This window comes from Tinamus guttatus, unplaced genomic scaffold (genome assembly GCF_059628265.1).
Source record: "Tinamus guttatus ecotype Peru unplaced genomic scaffold, ASM5962826v1 Tinamus_guttatus_pri_ptg000674l, whole genome shotgun sequence".
Lineage (NCBI taxonomy): Eukaryota > Metazoa > Chordata > Aves > Tinamiformes > Tinamidae > Tinamus > Tinamus guttatus.
Window position 1 is genome coordinate 2,380,001 of NW_028289208.1, and position 22,500 is coordinate 2,402,500.

General features: G+C 39.2%; 1 long non-coding RNA gene across 2 annotated transcripts in view; it reads right to left on the reverse strand.

The window, feature by feature from the left end:
* Positions 1 to 22,500, reverse strand: part of LOC148591904 (uncharacterized) — an 85,634-nt gene that overhangs the window by 8,304 nt on the left and 54,830 nt on the right. For both annotated transcript variants that reach the window (XR_015913989.1, XR_015913990.1), the window contains exons 2-3: positions 20,336 to 20,415; positions 7,901 to 7,972 (exon numbers count right to left, since the gene is read on the reverse strand). This is a non-coding gene — a long non-coding RNA (uncharacterized LOC148591904). The remainder of the gene's footprint in view (positions 1 to 7,900; positions 7,973 to 20,335; positions 20,416 to 22,500) is intronic.

The window sequence follows — 22,500 nt, forward strand, 5'->3', positions numbered from 1 at the left end:
TTTTTTTTGGGGGGGGGGGGGGAGGAATATAAAAAGGGCTGGTTTAATGCTTTCCCTTTGGGGCGAGCAGCGAGGGAGAGGAGGCATTCCCTTCAGGAGGATCCCTCCTTTCTGCCTCCTCCGCAGTAACTTTCAGAGCCCGACTAGCCCGGCCTACGAAGCCCTTCTCCGACCCTGGCGCTGATGAGGCCGCTTCCCGCCACTCCGCCCGTGCCCCTTCCTCCGTGCCGGCCGGGCCACCTGCCAGCTCCTTGGCTGCTCCACCAAGCAGCACCTTTGGCCACATGGAAGTCTCTTTCCCCCATGAGCAGACTGGGAGCGACACGTTCCCAGCTCCCGGGGCCGGGCTGGGCCCAACTACAGCGCTGGGTGGCAGCGGCTCCGGGTCACCTGCCTCAAGCCCTCGGGGACGGCAGCCACCACAGCGCAACCTGCTCCCGCGGCTCCGGCTCCAGCGGCGCCTCCGAGCTGGAGCACGGGCCTGCCGGCTGCTTCGGGAGCTCTCGACACAGGGCCTTCCCCACACCGTTCCTTCCGTGGCTTGCGGGGCTGCCTTTGCACAAAGGGGCCCTGCTGCACGGTGAAGCTAACGGGGAGACGACATCATGTGTGCAGGTTTGTGCTGCACGGAAATAACCACTTTGGAGAAATACTGCAGTTGGGAAGAATGCGATTATAACTTATGCTGAAGAAGAAAAGAGAATTCTTGTTCTCCCAGGGGGAGGCACGGAGGTGCTACTTCCAGGGAGACAGGCTGTACCCTGCAGAATGTTTGTGCACTAAGTTTGTTCATCTCATACAGTAACAAGCGTAAAAAAAAAAGGACAAACTGCCAAAAAAGTCAGTACTACAGTAACTGGGATCTACGCTGATATTCTTAGCACTAGTGCCAAGGTCAGTCCCTTGAAATAAGTGTTGGTAAATAAAGAACAGCTCTGAAGCACAAGTTCGAGGAATCCCGCAAATTTCAACACAGTTAAATATTATAAACTTCAAATGCACACGTACACAGAATAAATACAAAAATATTTTTAAAAAATGCCTAAGAGCTCATTGTCTCGTACTCTTCTGGAGCTTTTCTATCACAGTCTTTACACAAATACATCATATTTACATTAGCATCATATTTACACTGCCTAGTGCTAATGTTGGCTTAAATACTTTTTTTTTTTTTTTAAATTTTACTGGAAGGTGTAGCTTTCAGTTTCAAAAAGAAAAGCAGCCCGGTATTTGAAATGAAGATACAACATTTCACATGGGATTGCTAAGTTCTTAAAAGTGTGCTGAAATAGGGTTAGGAAAGTGCAAACTGGTGTTGCAGAACTGTTCAACTCCTCTGTAAACAGAAGCCAAAACGCATCAGCTTTAGACTACGGGAAAAGACTTGCTAAAAGCATCAAGATGTTGGGAAGACTGTGCCCTGCAATGCCAACTTACTGCAATAAACCTGCCCAGTATCTAGGCTGTGAGGCTCCTTGTGTCTCATCCTGAATGCAGAAAAAAGCACCAAGATCTCTGTACCACCTCCAGACATTGGGAGAAGAGTCTGAAGGGGACTAAGAACCCTAAAAACAATAATGCAGTAAGTGGAGGCAGACATGGTGATTCTCTGGAAGGAATGAAATGGAAGAGCTGTAGCTGCTGAACTCATTAGCAGAGGTAGACTATTAAAAATGAAAATTTCAGCAGATAATTTGGTTCCAACCCAAAACAGGACAAAATTAAAATTCCAATATGAACTTAACAAAAGTCAAAACATTTCTATCTGTCCTATCTATTCTATTCTACCAATTATGCTTTAGTAAGCTGTATTACAACACAGCATAACCATCTAAAACCATCAAACTAGACAATTCCACTCCATCGCAGCATTCACACTTTCCCCAGAAAATTTTAGAAGTAGAAACGATATATGCTGGAAGTCATGTCCAACAAATCAAGAGCTTTCCACATGCAACAAACTCCTCATATTCCTTTTTTTCCTAAGTATGTGGGTGATAATTTGTCCCCATTAAAAGAAAAAAAAATAGTTTAAACAATTTGAGTTATAAAAATCAACCATGTAAATGGCTGAATGTTTAAAGGGAAGGGAAAATGGAGCAGCCCCAAGCGAGACGGGTCCATTCAGGCACTCCAGCAGCAGGCGACGTCCCCGAGAGGCTGTGTGGGCCCCGGGCCGCGGCCTGGCCCTGCCTGGGCACGTTCATGTCCCGTGCTCCATCCGCCCGGAGCTGCGGCGGCGGCACCGAGCGCGTCGCAGCGCTGCCCTCGCCCCGCGCTCCTGCGCTTCGCTGCCGACCACGCGGCGTTTCACCGCGCGGGCCCTCCGCTGAGCCAGGGGACAGGAGCGAGCCTCGACAGCCAGCAGCTTCCACACCTCAAACGAGCGGCTTCCAAACCCTGATGTGTAAATTGTGCTCTCCCTGCCTCGCTTGCACGCTCCCCTCCTCCTCTGCTCCTTGCACCCTTCACAGATAACTTCAGCTTCTGGTGGAAAACCACAAAGTTGTTTCCTTTTATTATTATTTTTTTAAACACATAAAAATTGTCTTGAAAAACTCTTAGGTAATGCTCTGTTTGGAAAAAAAAGCTCAGCTAATAAGCATAGGCCCAGTTTGCCATCAAAAACAGATTTTTTTAAAAAAATCATTAGGTCTGAAACAAGCCTACATTTCTCATTGGTATTTTTTTCTTCTCAAATTTCTTCATTATGAATATCAGATACCTAAGAAAAAAAAACAGCAAACCTCACTGATTTTTCACAAACTTACACAATGGACACAGGTAAAAAATAACTCCAATATTTCAATTATTGCAATAAACACCAAAACTGTTATTCCCCCTCATAGAGGCTGTTAAACTTTTTGTTTTAAGGTCATGTTTGTGTATTAATATTTAAGCCAATACAAGGATGAGAGCAATACAACAGTGGGGGAAAATGTGCATAGTTTTTTGGTATTTCAAAGTCACAGTGCTGTAGGCTTCCTCTTTCCATTACTAGTAGTATAAAAATTAGTACACACCAAGAAACGCTTTCACTCCTACTTTCATATTGCTTCAGATCTTAACCTGACATTAATGAGCAAATACACACTAGGATGATGATCACACTGCAGGATAAAATGGCTCATATACTGCGCTGATAAGTTAAGATGAAAGAAATCCAGAACAAAGACACAACAGTATTGTGGTGATATGTTTAGATTCCAAATACTTGTATCAGTCAAAGATAGAAACACCAAAAAACAACCGATAAATAAAAACATCCACTTTTTCTTCTTGTTTGTATAATAAATATACGGTATATATTAATGCATTGCTCCCTTACTATGCCTAGCTACCATTTACAATACATGGATGCATCATATCCACATTTTCCATCGTTTCTGAGGTGTGTTTCTAGCTCCCATTAATGGTATCCCTAAAGCAAGAATTGAAGATTGGATTTAACTCCCAGGAGACTGAGAAGATACCAGATGAAGCCAAGGTTGACCCTTGTGAAGTCGCACTGCAGTGGGGGTGTCACTGAGTTAACGTTCCTGAGACAATTCTGCCCCCTTCTTGGAACAGAGCGCGGAGATGGGCAGTCCCGGACTACACGAGCAGGAAATGTGGTCGCAAATCCGAAAGGATTCCCTGACCGGGGTATCCCTCCTACAGCCGTTCTCCTTCCAGCTAGGAAAACGATGCAGATTTCTCCAATTATACCCTACAGGGACCGTTCTTTCTTAATAATATTTAGGCATAATAATTTTTCTCTGCATTTCCATTTCCACTAGAAGTTTTTTGATCTCTCATGCTGACCTATTGGCTTATTTACCCAAGACATGGAGACACTTGATCTCATCGTAACACGGCACTGCTTGCTCCAAGTGAAACCTGTCATTAGACATCCTAAAATATGAATATTATTGCCCCCAGAAGATGAAAAGATGAGCCATAGGTATGACAAAGGGACAAGATAAGAATATAAAGAAAGCGGTAATGGGATTGGTAACAATTTTCCCCACGAGTATGTCACATGCAATGGCACACCATCTTGATCAAGAACTACTATTCATAAATACTGCTTCTGCAAGCACTTCCAGCACTCTCACCAGTCAAGATTAATAAAAAGCATTTTAAGATTTTTCTTTAATGGCATCAGCAGATGTAAATACTACAGACATTTACAAGTGCTACATAACAGCCTGTTCAGGTACTGTATGTAAAAGCACATTCATGGAGAAATAAAAAACAAACAAACAAAATGGATATCTTTTGTCCTAATGGCTAGAAAATATAATTTATCCAAAAGAGTGAATAATGGTGACACACAAATCCAACTAGTTCTTGTTCCCTCCTCCAGTCAATCCAAGTTTACCAAATCTAACAGTCTGCCGACGCTACTCTGCAATTTTGCAGCTCTTCTTGCTGATGCTGTGCAGGGGACTAAAGCGGTTATTCTTGGTGGTTTGTTTGAAAACAAACCCGAGAATGATTTGAAGTTACTTGTTCAGATTTTCCTCCGCTAAACAGCGGTCCATTTAAATATTCTAACATGGTCAAACTCAGGATAAATTAGCCCAAGTAGACCAGCAGTTTAACACCGCTGTATTCCTCCCAGTACACAATCTAAACCAGGTCCTCTGCCTAAAATATTCTGTGCCTGGCAAACTTACCACAAAACCGAGCTGCACGCTTTTTGCAGAAAAGAAACACAAGCTGAACCAAAATTATTAAAAAGAAAAGAAAGGTCTTCCTACTTCTTGATTAATGCCAAAGTTATCTTTCAATTTAACTGTTCACACAGTACAAGAATTCATCCTAAAAAACTTAGTACTGGTTTTACCTGCTTTTACAAGATGCACATCTCTTTCCCATTCTAAACCCAGATCTGGCTCAAATACACAAGATCAAGCACAAAATTATGAGACCAGATTATTATTTTCAACAGGAATTTCAGAGTATTTCTACCATCACTAAAAATATATTTTATCTTTTTTTAAAAAAAAGTCCAACTCTTGCCCTGGTCTTACTTGTTTTATATTAAATATTCGGTAGAAATACATGGGAAATTTGCACATCGTTCATACTAAGTATTCTCCTTGTTCTGGAGAAACGAGAACAGTACTAATCGTATCAGTGATTTTTGTCAGATGACAGACTACCACTTGACTTGGTCACTGTCAACCATGTTCTGGTTCCATCCTCCTCCTCCTGACTGCTGCTGAGCAACACTTCACTCCTGACTGCGCCTCTCTCCCCTCCAGTCTTTGGCCCACTCGGGCAGTAAAGCTCTCCGGGAGCAGAGCTGGGGCTGCAGTGCTCAGCACCAACCCGGGACCACAGGCAAACCTCCGTGTTGCATGCTTGTGTTTCTAAAGAGTAGAAAATACCAAATATCCTGCTTGCAAAACAACTCTCCCACTAGTCTCTTACCCACATTGCCATGAAACTACATAATAAATATTATCCTGCTCACATGCTTTTGCTTGCTTATCATACATTCTATTTGACGTTATCTGGCAGCATAAGTTTTAGTTAGTCATCTTAAAATACCAATGGTTGTCCATCAAAATAGAAAGTGCATAATAAAAACAGGTCCTAAAACTAACAACCCTGTATTTGTACAGCCTTTGCATAGTGGTAAGCACTGCTAGAAATGAGATCAATTATGTTTCTACAGCGCCCAAAGCAATCAGACGGACTGCAGACAGGTAGACAAGCATCTACCTAGAAATGAACAAAGAAAGGTATATAACCTCTATACCATGTACAGATATACAGTACATGCAATAGTAAATTAACAGAGTCAACTTCATATGGCCTTCATTTGTGCAAGACGGGAGGAAAAACACTCCATCCAGAGATACAGTGTTAGCTGCAGGATGACAGAAGGGGGTAAATCGATGACTTGAAGTGCCAGAAAAACATTAGAGTTATAACTGTGAAACTTCAGTGCAAACTTCACTACTTGGGACATTTAAATCTATTCTGAACAAACTATAAGCAACAATCCTGTAGGAAACACTCCTGTAATATTTCAAGAAGAGGATTAGATGTAAAACAGGTCTTTTGCTGCTCCGATTTTTATTATTTCGATCTAACACCCTTATTCGGGTGGCAAAGTTTTATGTAAACTTAAAAACTTTAAAAGTTAAAGTTACATCCACAAAAACACTTTGGCTGTGTCTCTATTATATACACATAGGGATGTCAGATCTGTTTCCTAAATATGCAAAGTACAAAAGCAATTTTTGCACCTAATTTGGCAATGCTACAACTGTAACTGTGTACATTAATCTGGCAAGAGCAGGTAGAAACATCTAATTGTGGTAACGTGAATGCACAGCGCATTGCATAATTGTGACAACTGAGCTTGCAACGTAGGTGTGCAGTAACTTAGCCTGCCTACTGTTAACAACATCCTGGTATCTGCCTGGACTGTGTCGGTGGAAGTCACCCAGGCAGAGCAATAGCTACAAAAAGCATTTCTGATCCCAAGGCACAGCATGGCAGGGCTCTCCGTGCAGGCGTGTGAAAGAAAGGGGACACGGAGTTCACTTTGTCCATGGCTGGTTACTGCATGACGCACAGGATTGCCAGAACGGAAATCCTCTTATTGATTAAGGCACTAGGCAATAACGTCCATACGAGTGCCAATAAAAAGATTATTTGTCTATATATTTCAGCAGGAAAGAAATACAAAAGCTTTTGGAGAAGGGAAAAGGTATTTTCCTTTTAATCTTTTAGACTGTAATAATCATAATTGACTTTCCTGTACAGTTTAGTCTTGGTTTATCATATTATTATAGTGAAAAACAGTGTCTTACGCTGATTTTTATACACAGATCTTTATGACTTCAATTGCTGCTAAGGATGCAGAATGGTGGCAGAATATGGTCATTCACCATTAAGGCCCTAAAGCCTTCATAATTACTGAGTATACAGAATATTTATTATAGAGAATATGCCAAGCCTCTTTTGTGAGCTGCCCTGGGCTGTTCTTTGAGCCACATCAAGCAAGAAGTTTAAATGAAAATGCTCCCAAGTTTCTGAAATGGTTTAATAAAACATATACTGACTGTAATATTCAGTTTATAGTAGAAAACTATTGCCCCTTGGTTTGAAAAATGACCTCTAGTTGGCAATTTTATTCTCAGCTTCATAGATTATAGTCCGCCGTTGGTCATTTTCTCAATCCACAGGGCAATACTTTTCCATAACAAGCTCAAACTGCAATCAGTATTTGTAGAGTGTTACACAAGTTGAGGATAATGTCTCAACACATTCTTTTATATGACTAAACAAAAGAAATAACAACCTGGTGACACAGACATATGGAGAAAAGCAACGCTTCTGATGCTGAGATAGCAGAAAAGTATATTTCTATGCATTGAGGAAATGGAGTTTACTGCTTTTAATACACAGTTATCTCTAATTTTATTTCTTCATTAAGTGTTTGGTTTTATATTATGTCTATTCTTATTTCTCAAACACTAGATCCTATTAGTATGAGATTGTGAAATTGCAGTGATAGATAGGCTAACACTGTAAAATCACATTAAAATGTATTCATATGCATGTCTTAAAGATCAATTGCTCTTGGGCACACAAAACATATATTCCTAAATTTACAGGTCTGATATGAGGAAATTCTGACATAGTTCAGTAGGCAAGTAATGCTTTCAGCATCCAGCTATACTACATGAATATGAGATGAAATGCCACATTTCAGAAAAACAGTCTCCCTATTATATAATCAAATAGGAATTTTGTGTTGAGGATAGAATAGAAAGAGATCTAGAGTCTACTCTAAAATGTACCAGCAACAGATCTGCCATTGACAGATCTTAAGAAAGTCACCTCAACTTCCTAAATCACAATCAATCTCATCTATAGCTTTAATACAACTTACCTAGCTATCAGGAGAGTGATGAGGTTTAAATTTGTTAATCAACACATGATGGAAGCTCTTGCAGGTCTTTTACTGAAAATTCAAAGTATTTATTATTACAAGAGTGATATCCGTCCTCCTCCAAAATGAGAGCTCTCTGTTAATGCAGCTCCATGTGGCACCCATCCACACCCACAGACAAAGGAATAACTTCCCAAGTTGAAGCCAGGGGAGTCAAGCAGAAGCAGATATTAAGCCATTCCTCCTCTCAAGATTTAGTTTCCTGTCATTTAAATTACTACACCATAGTTGCTAGGGATCTATGATGGGGCAGAAGGGAAAAATCTTGGCTGAAAGCTACAATAAAACACCTGTAAGTAAAAGTTTTATTGTAGATCTGCATGGGCTATTGCAGAAACTATGCATGTCTCTAATGCTGCTTTTTGTGATATGAAAGAGGGAGATAGTTGGGTTTTTCCTGCTTTTTCCGCTACTGTTTCTATACTGTTGCTCAACCACAGACTCACCTGCATTCTCTAGCTGCAATTTAAGTGGTCTGGATCCATTTAGACATGTGGAAAATGCACCCCTAAGCTGTAAAACGTTTGAGCTGAAGAATGTATTTAAATCAGATTGCCAGGAGTGATGGCTCTTTATTTTATAATTCTTCAAGGAATTTACATGTTTAACTCATTAATACCGTTTGGTGCACTAGATTTTACATTTTTATGATTTTAGAAGACAGGTTTTCTGACAGAAAAAAAAAAGGCAGCAATTTCCTTTTCCTTTTTTTTTTCTTTTTATGTTTTTCATTTAAGGTAATAAGAACAGCATCTATGTGCCACAGCATAATGGATTAATTAAGGAACATTATATTTATCTTGAGTCGTGAGTTGTACATCTTCATAATTCATTCACAAAAATTAATATATTATACCATGCTCCATAAAGATATATCTTCCATTTTTACCATACCTGTTGAGAATAAATTGTTCTAAATTGGATTATCCTGATATCCATCGAGAAGTGTAAAAATTATACTGTTATTTTAAGAATTTACATTGCTGTGTGTAAAAAGAACATAATATTCTCTCTGTGCTTTTGAACTGTCATATTACTCCCACAGTTAGGAAATCATAATTGCTACTGCCACACCTAAAACCCAATGTGATGCACATTGCATCTTTCTCCATACACTGTTCTTTTGGTACCTTAGTCACAGTACCACATACAGCACATTTTTAGGACTATTCCTCCACTACTCACTGCTTTTGTATGTAAGCAATGCACAACTGTGCATGCAAGGGCTCATAAAACCCTCAGATTTTTTTAAATCAATAGATGAAAAGTCCCTAAGTCATAATGTATAAATGTTTCATATTTAAATGAGCTGTTGGCATTTAATGCCTACAGGATATGTTCACTTTAGTTGTGAATTGAATATTTTTGATGTTATCTTGAAATTCCTGTGAGTGGTCAACTACCCTGGACTTTCCCTGGCAATTCTTTTTCCTTTTACTACAATAAAGTTGTTTCTGCTGTTCTTAAGCTGCAATGCCTCACTAAAAGTAAAATATCTGTACATTATCTAGATAGTAATCCTCTTCCTGAATAGAAGACAGAATGTCAGAATTTCTAATCCTACACAGACACTGTAATTCACATCCAGTGTATGTTTTATTGTAAAGACAGAGTAACATAATATGTTTGATAAATCATGTATGTGTCTGTGTACAAAGAAAAGGGTTTATCTCTCTTCCTACAAGGTGCATCCTTATTAACAGATGGAGGTTGTATGTTGGCACTGAAACAATCTTTAGAAGTTCTGTAATAGAGACATCTTAAGTTTAAAAAATGAAGTAGCCCACAGGTCAAATAAGTTCCTGATGAGAAGTGCTTAACCAAAAATATTATTTCAGTGACTGCAAGTTTTCATCCATACATCAAATCCTAGAGAGTCTACTGATTAAATAAAGCTGATCTTTTCCCATTTCAAAGCAAAAGAGAATTAAATCTTCCCAATTGCTTTACCTTGGTTTGTAACTATGGAGTTATACAAACTGTCCCTGTGTCTTGCTTACAGTTAAACTTTCTTAAGGGAAGTATATCCTATAATGACTGATCCCACGTTCCTTCTATCCTCCTCTGAATCTTCTGCATCTGGTCATAAACAATGGGACTGGACAGTCCCATATGGTGGGTGTTACAGTTCATGATACATTAAAATTGATAACTTCAATTCCATCAGTGAACTTTGGATCAGGCAACTTTATGTATATGTAAATACAAAAATTCATGGCAATTATGCTGGCCTGTCGTTCCTGTCTCATACCTCATGATACTAACTGTATCATGTCTTCATTTTGCTTGCAAACCTATATAAGCTAGCAAGGCCAAGCAGTCCTTGTAAAGCTTTATCGAAGTCAGGCTCTACCGCCTGGAGAATGAAGGCCTCTCTCAGCAAGTGTCCACACCCTCATGCTGTCCTCATGCATCTGCGCACTGCGGAGCCGTGGCTGCACTGACTAGGGTTTGAAGATGCCATCAAATAGGAATATGGCATGAACATACAATCAACTGCCAACAATGTCTTTGAAGAGCACGAACAGATGGATTAAAAAAAAAGGATCTGGGGGGTTTTCTTCCCCTTGCCCCCTCTTCCATGTGGAGATGTCCACAAGCTTGGTCCAAGGTTAATAATTTGCTTGGACCATTCTGCTTCCAGGACAGCCTTCAGCTCAGCTCCTGTGTACCTGCACAGTGCTGCTCTGTGCAGTGGAGATGTGCCCCAACACTGAACACGGTGCAGTGAGGACATCGTGACAACACGATGTCTGAGGACAGGCATCAAGGCTGTGGTCTTCACTCTGGAAGATAATGACTGCTGGGGTGGCATCCCAGTCCACTCGTGTGCCTCCCTCCACAGCTGCAGATGAAAGGAGGCATGCTGAACTAACTGCTATTATTGTATATACTCATCATTTAGTAAATAAAGTATTCGATTTTTTTAAGGGCAAGAATTTTTAATGTACTGCAAGTCTTCTTTAAATTAAGATCACAGAATAGTATATAAACTCATAATTAGTAAAATCCATTAACAACAACAACAACAACAAAAGGAATTTAATACCTGCCAGTTATTGCAGTGCAATGAGGTTACAGAAATGCACAATGATGAGTACATACAGACACCTGTACCAGTTTAATAACCCTGCTACCTGGGCACATCCTTCATCCCTTTAGTCCTCCTCTTTCACTGAAAAACTCTAGTCCAGTGTCAGTAAGGCTAAGAGAAGCCAAGAACCTTCCTTCTTCTAAGTAGCAGTAATTTCTGCCCATAGTGCCATTCAGAAGAGGATCAATCAAGTCACAGAGGTAAGAAAACCATTTGCTTATGATGTGGCTGTCACGAGTGCAGATGAGTCTATAACACCCTCCAAGCATCAAAAAGAAGCACAAAAGAAATGTTAAAAAACAGAGATACCCTTGCAGAATATGTCAGTGCAGTTCTCCAAATCGAAAAAGCAGAGGTCAGAAGATCAGGAACTCACAGTTAGGATTTTCCTATTAGTTAAACAACATAAGGATTCTCCTGAAGTCTGATTGATATATGATCTTTTCTTTCTTTTCAGGCAGAACAGCTGTCCACTGAACTAGAAGAAATAGCCCTGAAGACAGTGTTGTGTCTGATATGACTTTGAGAAGGAAAATTATCCCACTGATAAATGCTTTTCATGGAATTTCTAAGGAAAAAATAACATTAAAAATTGCCATCCATGAAAGAATTTTTCTTTTTCTTTGAGGAAGCAATCACTGTTATCATATCTTTTGGGGAATTGTTTGATATGTGAAAGAAAAACTACACATTCAAAACTGCTTGTGGAAAGAGCCTAACTGAACAGAGGCAAGAGGCAAGAGCACAGACGAGGACAACGGAATGAATAGAGGAAAAAGCAGAGAACCTGCTCAAGGCTGTCGAGACATGATGACCTGGGATATACCACAACTTCTTTCATTCATCTTCTTTGGAAGGAAATGCTCTCAGAAAGCTGAAATGTTCATTCTTAAAGACAGATAAAGAGAAAAAAAATCTTTGCCATAGTGACAACCAACAGACATAGCTTGATTATGCCCAAGAAAAAATCATCACCACCTCAAACCTTCTTATCAAAAGGAAAGCGCCTGGTACAATTCAGTGTCAATTTATAAATTCTAATGGAATTATATAGATTATATAAGTGGAGGATTTCAACCATGGTGATAATCCAGTGAGGTTACATCCAGATTAGAGCAAAGACGGTACAAAATTGAGCCTTTCTGGAGCTTGCTCTAGGGCTCTGTTTTAGCAGTGTAGTGAGTGAGAGACTAAGAAACTTGCCTTAGATAATGAAAAGCCAAAGCACACAAGCAGTTTTTTATGTCTTTATGATTTTAAACTATTTCTCATTATGACACTTTGATGCTCTCACAAATCTCTGATGGTTGCTGTCACAGCCAAAATAAAAGAAATTACAATTGTATATTCTTGTTGCAGATCCAGTGTAACATAACAGTAGCAAACACAACACTAGCAGGTTGCTCCAAAGCCTCCTTGAATCTGCCATTCCATTATGAGTTCTATGACTTTGGGCAAGACAGGGTTCCTACATATCTAATATGAGGGCATAAGTGTTGGTTTAGAAATGGCTAGCAGAACACCACGATGATCTCCTGCCCATCCTTGAATCCTTAACCTTGAGCTCTTCACTTCTGCTCAAAACCTTTCTCCTCTCAATAAAACACATCTCAAGTCCACTCTTCTCAGCGTCTCTCCGTGTCAGCGAAGAACCTTTCTTCCTACCTTCCTGCCCCAAAGCCTTCCTGAACTTCCTTATGAACACGCTTTCTCCAGAAGATAAGATCCTTGGCATCAAGGAACTTAGTTACACATTCTCATACATATCTGCACAGCCTGAGATAACCTTTCTCCCTCCTCTTGCCTATATCCAATGTCCTCCTTCCCCCTACTTCGCATCCCCTCCTTCATCCCTGCTTCTACAGCCCTCTTCCTCCTCCTCCTACACATACTGCCATTAACCCTGTGCTTCAGGGCAGCGCCCCAGCAGCTGTTGACATCTGCCCACTCATCTGCCTCCTCCTTCCCGCATCACCACGTGCCAGCCCCTGCTCTTACACACATTTTAAATACACAGACTGAGGCTACAGATCACTGAAATCTTGCTTGATAGGATCCTGACAATGAAAAAATAGGACATAAGAACACAAAAGCACCCCTCGTGTAGCGTCTGATCAGGAAACCGAGTAGATCTGACAGACTCTCTCCTCTGGCCCACGAGCAGGAAAGAGTGAGCACTTAGGGAGGAGAACAGCAGCTCTGGAAACAACGTTTGATGGTCTCCAATCAGCCACCACCACCCAATAAATGAAAAGTACATGTATGTGTGTATGTATTTGTACTTCAACATTTTCCTTTTTCTCCCCATTTTCAGTTTGCAGTGACAATCAGCAATTATTTTACAGAGAAAGACTCTGTAACAAGCTTACGGGATGCCTTTAGTAATAAGATAATTATTCGTTACTCTATAAAGAATTGTAATTTTTAATTTACAAAGAAATCAAATAAAAACAGCTTTCATCTTTCCTAATATGCGAAGGAAACATTCTTTGCCTACAACTCAAATTATCATTCTCTCCTTTGTGCAAAATGAATTGACCCAGAAAACTAAAAGGGTAAGAACCCATATTTGCTGGGCTTATTCAGCAGCCAAAAGTTCATGAAAAACACTGTTGTGTATCACATAGCAACCACTTGATGCCCATTGTTAAAACACAGTAGTTATTCAAAAAGTAAAATCTTGCATTCTCAAATAAGAAGCCAGGCTCAATGAGTGTTTACTGTTTTGGGGAAATGGCCATCTTGCCATTTTTATATTTTCCATAGCCTTGGCATATTTGGTCAGCGATGCAATGCGCAGTTACCCACGAAAAAAAAAAAAAAGAATTTTCATCCAGAGTTTTGCATGCATGACAATGTCCATTCAGGGCAAAACTTGAGACCCCTATTTAGGAAGTTAAGATGTGATCTCTTTAGACGCTTTCTGCAAAACTGTAACATTTCAGAGGAAGTTTGTATGTGAGGCGAGAGAGAGAGAACCTTACCACTTTCTGAGAGAGAACCTTATCACTTTCTAAGGATTGAGGTTACACATTTTTACCCATTCTCAAAGCTAACCACTATCAGGAAGGCCTTTATACATGTACGGATGTCAGCTTGAGTACTGTGCCCTTGCACTTCTTCCCAGGGCTGTTACTAGTCACTGCGGCTTTGCAGAAATAGTAACTTTACATTTTTTTTCCTCCTAATATTTGTGGTGAAAATAGGACTAATATAATTTAATTTAAAGAGAGGAAAGAAATTCAGCTGTAGAGATAAAAAGGAATGTTAAAAACTAGAGCATGTTTTCTCTAAAATATTTGAAAAGCAGTGGCAGGTAACTTAAGCTTTACTGTTCTTTCCCAATCTCCAGGAAAACTCCAAAAAAAAGGGCAGCCCTCAGGTACAGTCAGACCTGCACTGGACTACTGTCTACTTAAACTGTAAAAGTAAAGCCAAAGTCATCCTGAAACAACTGCTAGAGCAGACAAAGGGAAGAATAATAATGAAATAACTCCACTGCAGGTGCTATTATGTGCTACTGCAGAAGCAGGACAACATCGAGGTAACAGCCCTTTGAATACCAGACAGGAATGGCACACTGCCCTAGCATAACTTGGAGATGTGTACAGACAAGTGGGCAACGTTATCTGAGCTATATGCTTGGTCAGATTATCTGCTTATCTAAAAGACAGTTCAAACTCCTCTGGAGTAGTCAAAATAAAATAGTTGCTGAAAGTAGATAGAATAAAAAAAAAGAGAGAGAGAGAAAGCGAGTTCATCTCCTTTCCCAGAGGACCTTGCTTTGAGCTTAGCTGAATTCAGGTAAAACGTGTCTGCTTCTTCCCAATGTCAGAAAACAAAGTTGAGTGATAGGCAACTAACCCCAAACGAATGCATGGAGGTGCCGAGGGCCTGGAAAATGCAAGAATTAATTGCGTTATCTAGAAACAAAGAAGGTGGCTTTAGTGAGTCTAGAGAGAGATGCGCTTGGCTGTTTCTAAGATAAGAAACTAAGATGGGTTGAAGTGGCAACGCACTGGCTGCAAGGGTTTCTGCTCCCCTGTATGAAAGAGGTTTATTGCAGGTTGGAGGAAAATGCAAAAAAATTCCAGCATGCCTCAATGACACAACATAGCTGGATTACCAATGTAAACATTAAAACAGAAGTATACACACTACGACAGACACACACACACACCTATACTTGCATCAGTCCAAAGGTTGATTAGCCCATGGTTATAGACAGGGATTGTCTATGCAGAGGAAATAGTTGGTTTGGTCATCAGTAGTGACCTGTCCCTGACAAGATGTGGTAACTACACGTGCCTGCTAAATAGCTGTCACTACGATAAGACAGCCATGCGTAACTTATCACCAAGATCCTGGCATATTTGATGATATAAGGAGCAAGCTTTTATGCCCAGGACACAACTGAAATGTGAAATCTTTCTGCTAAAAAACAGGAAGCATCTCATCAAGAATAACCTGAACTTCTCCACAGAACTCTGAAAACACACACTTGTGTAAGAAACAGACTCCCAACAGTAGTTTATGGGAGTTTATGATCAATCGAACACAACTGTAACACCTACACTCCACCAATACAAATCACAAGGTATAAGTGTCTCTAAGGACCAGTAAGGACAAAGCCCAAAACTCGCATCAAGCACCATTTGAGGTCTGCAAAAGTCAAGACAAAGTGTAATGTTTTTTTAAATGGGAATAAATTGGGATTTCTATAACCACTCACTCATTTTACCTGCTTTTATCTTAAGGAACTCCAAGAGCACTCCAAGTGTTAATTAAATTACAAAGTATTTTTGAGACAGGTAAATGGTATTATGCCCACTGGGGAAAAGAGAGAACATTTATGTTTCATTACTAAAGTCACAGAGTAATTCAGTGGCTAGTAATACAACCCAAGGATTACCAGTCACCACTTCTACTCACTGACCTGGTAGCCTCACAGGAGATAAAATTAGTCTTAAAAGACAAAAACACTTTCCTCTTGTGCTTTGCTATCTTTCAAGAATTAGGGCAACTTTTTTATTATTATTTTTATTCCTCTGCTTACTTGCAGGCCTTTCGTAGAGTCACAGAAAACACTTCTTATTCCACCCAAATATGTTCAAGATTACAGTAGAGCAATACACATCGGAAGCTAAAAGAGGGCAGGGAATTGTAATGCTGTAATTTAACAGCACATGTAGTTCCACCAGGACCCTCTTCTCCCTCTCTTAACCAGCCGTACTCCTTGGGCTAACAAAGATGATATAGGCTCCTATGTAATAAATCCTCATCCCACCAAAACAAGGATGGAAAGATGTACAGATTAAATAATCTGGCAGATTCATGCAATTTCAATGTTACTTTACTTAAAACAGACACAAAACCATCTTTATGAACCTCTGATAATGACCCACTGAAAGGAACAACATGATCAACAACCAACAAGGCCCTGAAGATGCTTTAAGTCATGGAAAATTCTACTACAGCTATTTTGGGTTGTAAAGAGGTGAAGAGGAAATATTTCATTGTCAATTCTATTTTCAGGCAAAAATAAAGAAAGGAAACTATTGGCCTAGGTTCTGACTTGCTCTGTGAGCAGCACGGCTGCGGGATGCACGAGGAGCACTGCAACACGATTTAATGCGAGCTGCACAACGCCCAGCAACGCGCAGCGCAACCTGAGGCACCCCTAATCCGAGACCAGGACAACTCTGTTGCAGCTTTTACAGAATTTATCTCTCTTAGGAAACTGATTTTGCAGTGTTTTTTAAGAAAGGATTCTGATTAATAGTTATGTATTTCTTAGTAAAATGGGGAAGCAGCTTTCTGAATTTGCTTTAAACCTTCTGGGTACAGCATTTGGGTACAGTGCTTCCTTTTCCCCCTTCATTTCCTATTATGTCACGAAGAATCAACTACACAGCAGCGGTGAGAATGCCTCTGTTTGAAATGACCAAGGCTCAAGATCGTCCTTATTGTAACCAAGAAAATAAACTGCTATATATATTCCTGGTAGAATTATTGTTACATGGCATGACAATCATCATCTTTTTTCTTTTCCTAAAAATACGTCTACACGGTTTATAAACTGCATTCAAAATATTTTTCTTCGTTTACATTGATTGCATATTTCAAATCATGTTACAGATGTATCGCTTAGGCTAAATCAAGTAAGAAACCCAAATAAATGCATGCACACACTTTCCTTGTTCTTAGACATGGCTGATATTTACAACATTCAAGTATTTTTCTCATTCATTATTTATTGTGATATGATGAAGCAGCATGTATTTAACAGAACATCCCACAGTAGAGTTAAAACATGAACATGCCATTTCATTCACATTTTACTGAGACCCTGTTAAGTGTGTGTCTCCCCAGCTGCAATAATGGTATCTTTGGGTGATGGAAATTTAAGATGTTTTGTGAAGATTGAATGTTATCCAAACTCTTCAACCATGCTGATTAGGAGCAGCATTAAATAGATGAACCCAATATCCAACACTGAGAAGAGTGTCTTGACAAAAGACCCTTGCTGGGGACTCCCTGCTCAGAGAAGGGAGAAGAGCAAACTCTCATGCTGCATCCACAAGCAACTGGCAAGACTTGCGGGCAGTTGTACATACCCAGCTCCAATACCTGCACCAGCACCACTATCCTCTGAGTCCTCTCGATAGTTTCTTGCTTCTGGGATGAACTGGTACTATCTGACAACTGGAGCTTGGGGCCAAGCCAAACTACACCTAAATCTCAAGTACACTTCCGGTCCTTAGGTGAGAATTTGGGTTTTTTCCAATGTATATGCACACCTTGGATTTAAAAACACAGTACAGCAGCGCACAATTCCAACTTCCAGCTCACAGTTAGGCACAATTCTGGCTCAGGTAAGGAAATCCCAGACCAAGACACGTCAGTAAAGCCACAGCGACAAAATCAGGAACTGAGAGCAGAGTAGCGTGCAACTCACCTCCTGTTTTACGTGGCAGTATCTGGGCAAGGATGCAGAAAAAGAAAACCATATTTTAGCCCAAATGCCTTTTCTTACATACTGCAATCTAAATATATCCCGTATGATAAATAGAGGAGAATAATCAGGAGGTAGTGAATGCTTAAAACGCATCCTTAACAATTCAAAACAATGTAATGCATATCTCTCTTTACATGTCAAACAATTTGCCTAACAAATCATAATAATGCAGAATGATACAAAATTCACCCATCAAGCCCAAATACATGCACAAAGATTACCATGGCAAAGAACTGTGAATTTCATTAAATATGTTAAAGGCAAAAAAAAAAAATCAGCTTTGAAAAATAGTAATCCTGTCTTTCAACAAAAATATTATAGGAAGCTATGAATTTGGTAGATCTGAATAGGATGTTGGTACATGTTTTACTAAGGTAATATAATGGCACACTATTATTAGATCACATTAATCATTACTGTGCCAAAGGCACTGACAGCACCACTGAAAAGGATTGAAAGGGCTGGTAATGGATATAAATTACCCATTGTGTGATAAAAGGATTTTTACTAAGAAGGTAAGAATAAAACAGCAAATTTCTAATATAACTGTTGTGTAAAAACCAAAATAAAAGTAATCCAGTAGTAATATCCACAAAATCAGAAAGTAAGCACTTTTAAAACAAGATAAAGTCACAATAAAAATTGTACACAATATGAAATTAATTTTGTGGTGCATAATACTTCTATCAATTTAAGCCATTTACATGATGACCTGTAAGGGGTATGGTCAAGAGAAAGGCAGCTAGAATCAAGTATGAGTTTGTACATGTGTGCTTTAAGTATGTGGGCTTGCACATTTTGTTTGCCTGCTTTTTTTTAAACCCATGCCTCCACAACACTCCCCTGAAAGTCAAGGCATTTGGAGAGTTCTCTGTTTTCTGCATCAGCAGCACAACAAACAGCACATCTCTCAGATGGTTTTATTTGGGTTACAAATTCTATTACAAAACGAACCACGTCTTTGCTGAGCTATTTAACCATTTGATTGAAACCATTTGTACTACTAATTGTCCACTTCTGTGCTCCTGCTTTATTCTGGCAAGCATTTCCTCATATTAGTAGGGACGAGTGAAGAAAATTGGTCAAACTATATACACAACATTAGAAATCCACATATCTTCACTTAAGTTGATGGAATTTTTCTAGGACCAGTTCACCATAACTCTGAGTCAAATGTCTAAAATAAAATCCAGTAGCTGGCATTAGTAACTTTTAAGAATTGTGAGCCATATTCTTAAATGAAATAAATTCTTAACTACAGACATCAATCTTGAAAACACTTACATCTATGCTTAACTTTACTCACGTGAGTAATTCCATTAGTATCAGTAATTCAATACCTGCTTATGCACTTGCAGTACTGATACTTTAATACGCCTGAATATTCTCTCCCTTACATGAGTTATAAATCAGTACAATTCCTCCAAATCACACAATTTCTGCTGACCCACATGACATAAAAATGAGTGCACAATCCAGTATAACAATTAAAATACAGAAATAACATAAGAATTTGATTTGGGAGCAGAAGCTATCAGAAATTTTGATTTAAGAATCAATTAACACATGTAGAACGTAAAATTAATTATTGGTTATTACCAAAGAAGCTAGATTTTTATTTCAAACTTAGGGCCAAATAACCAAACTCTGATTTCACACCAATTTTTTCCACAGCAATCTGATTCCTCAGACTAACAGAGCTTTTCTACTGCACCGGAATAGCTCAGAGGAAAATCATATATATAATGTAGTATATCCATACACCCACCAATTTTCATGGATATTCTTCTCATGCTAATAAACAACAGAATGTGGTTCTTAATAATATGCATGAGATGTTCTATTGAACATACACACACAAAAAAAAGTAAAAGTGATAAAATGAATTTAATCACAAGTGTCATGGATTTTTTTTAATCAGGAATCTGTTGATAAGTAATAAATGATGATTCATCTCTAACACAATTATTTGGTATCAACTGTATAAGATGAATGCTCATGATTTTACCAAGCATATTTTTTCTTGAAAATATGTTTGCAGCTCACTACGTCTCAGAAAAAAAAAAACTTTTCTAAAAACATAAATGTATTTTTGAAGGAGTTAAAAAAAAAAATGAAAACTAATTTTAAAATCTCATCTACACATGTCATTTTCACATATATATTTTAATATGGAAAAACTAACCTAATATCAGGAAAATCTAACCCTAGATCCATGTGCAGAAGACGATGTTATTAATACAATATAAGTAAGTATTCTTACCAGTTGCTCTTAAACCAACGAATCGGTTCCCTGGGTGAGGAGATTCTTAAAAGATGCGAGATAGGTACTGAAGGTCGAAACTGCAAAAATAAAACCTGTGAGAAACTTAGAATGTCAAAACTTTATGTTTAAATCAGACATTTGTGTTAAAATATTACAATGCCACCTCAATCAGACAATCTAGGCAGCAGCAGGAAGCACTGAAAACTACAATATTAATGGGATTAACACTGTTAATCCTTAATCTTAATCACCGTTAATCTTAAACCTTCATAATGTATGAGTTTGGTGGTCATTTCATTTTGGAAACTGAAAAGTTCTTTCAGTTCTGGATTGTGTGGAGAGAGAAAACTTCTCCTTAAGATAATGCTAAGGAACAGAATGAAATTCTTCTGATCCTTTCCCCTAGACAGTGCCACAAAAGAGGGCAAAACAGGATAAAACAAAAGTTGCAGAGCATACTCCAGAAACCCAGTTATTCTCTTTGACATTGATATTCTAATCTTTCAAACTGAGCAAAAAGGGAACAGCTACTAATTGTATTTTTACTTTTTTTAATTCCATTTTATAACAGAAGTCCTTTGTAGATGATCTCATCTAATAAACCCCACTTAAAAGAGATAAGAGCCAGCAGTAAAAGCCAAACCAGAATAGTTCCACGGGATTTGTCAGGAGTGAATTTAGGCCCATTACATTAGTAAGCAAAACAGAAACCAAGGGCGTTCTTAGAGCAAAATAAAGTTCGCTTTACTAAAACTATAATCTGAAGAATTTAGGAGAGAGAATGTTTGTTCCTATGTGTGTTTCACAAATGAAACTGAAGGTCATCTCCAAATAATACACTTTGGAGACCTACATCAACCAAACTACTTCATTCGGGGCAAAGCCAGGCGCCAGCGCTGCAGCCCCCGGCCTTCGCCCGCAAGCGGCTACTGCGGCTGCTGCAGAGCCCCCGGGGCTGTCACAGCGGTCACTGTGCACAGACCTGCCCCGATTCCTGCTCAGAGCAGCTCAGGGCTTGGCCAGCTCATTTGGTTCAGTTTGAATCGGTCGGCACTGGCAGGACCATGCTGGGCATCGTCACTTGTTGACTTGAAGGGTAAACAACAATTCTGATGATTTCTATTGATGATTAAAACCGCATTAAGCAACTCTTCAAATTAGAAATCATTAATAATACCAGATTTGGGGGTTTTTTTTGGCAGTACGGTCTTCAACTAGTGCAACATCTCTGAGAGCTTTTATAAATCCTCTGAGGTCTTTCCAGACTCCAAGCTGTCCTGTTTACAACCGATATAAAATGTGCCTGCAAAATATCCCACTTGGTCCATACCACCGTCTCTTTTTGGTCTTTCAGCTCCTCTACACCAAACCAGGACTCCTTATTTTCATTTTTATGGTCTACCACAATGTTCCTGAGACCGCCTCCTTCCTCCAGCCTGCAAAAGTTACCAGCCTTTATCAGGCACTTAGAAATATTTCCAAAGTGATGTTCTGACAATCTACTCCTTTCAAAAAGGAGAACTACACCAGGAAAGGCTTCCAATCCTTCCTTGTAACTCAGATTTCCACAGCCAACTACCAAAAATTCAACAATAGACACCTGGTTTGCCATCACAACTGCTTCTCATGCATAGCATCACATCTCTTTTTTGCCCTCTCCTCATGCCTGGTTTCCTTTATATGTCAATTGTCTCTGCTTTTGTACTTGAATTATAAGCCCTGAAAGGCAAAGCCTATCTCCCCATTACATGTTTTTACAGTACTGAGCACAATGGGTGTTGAGCAAGTGTGAATCATTACTCTGCTCTGGTATCTCATTTTTTCACAGGTGTAACCAGCTATATGAGACGTAAACCAGTCCAGCTCAGCACCTACAGTGTTGCTTGAAGGTAATTTTATTTCCCTAACCAAAGATTTTCAAAACTTTGTTACCATGTTTCATTTCCCAAATAGAAAATCACAACCAGGTGGAATTTACTCATACCATTTTAGAATTCAAGTAAGTTTTGGTTACAATATCGGGACATAGAGGAAAAACAAATTCTTAGACTACTGTACATAAACATAGGTCCCATCTAAGATTTTCAATTGCACAGTGTCTAAAAAGAAGTGACAGCTTGTTTGTCTGGAATTTTTGCTGTTGTTGATGTTTTAAAACTCCA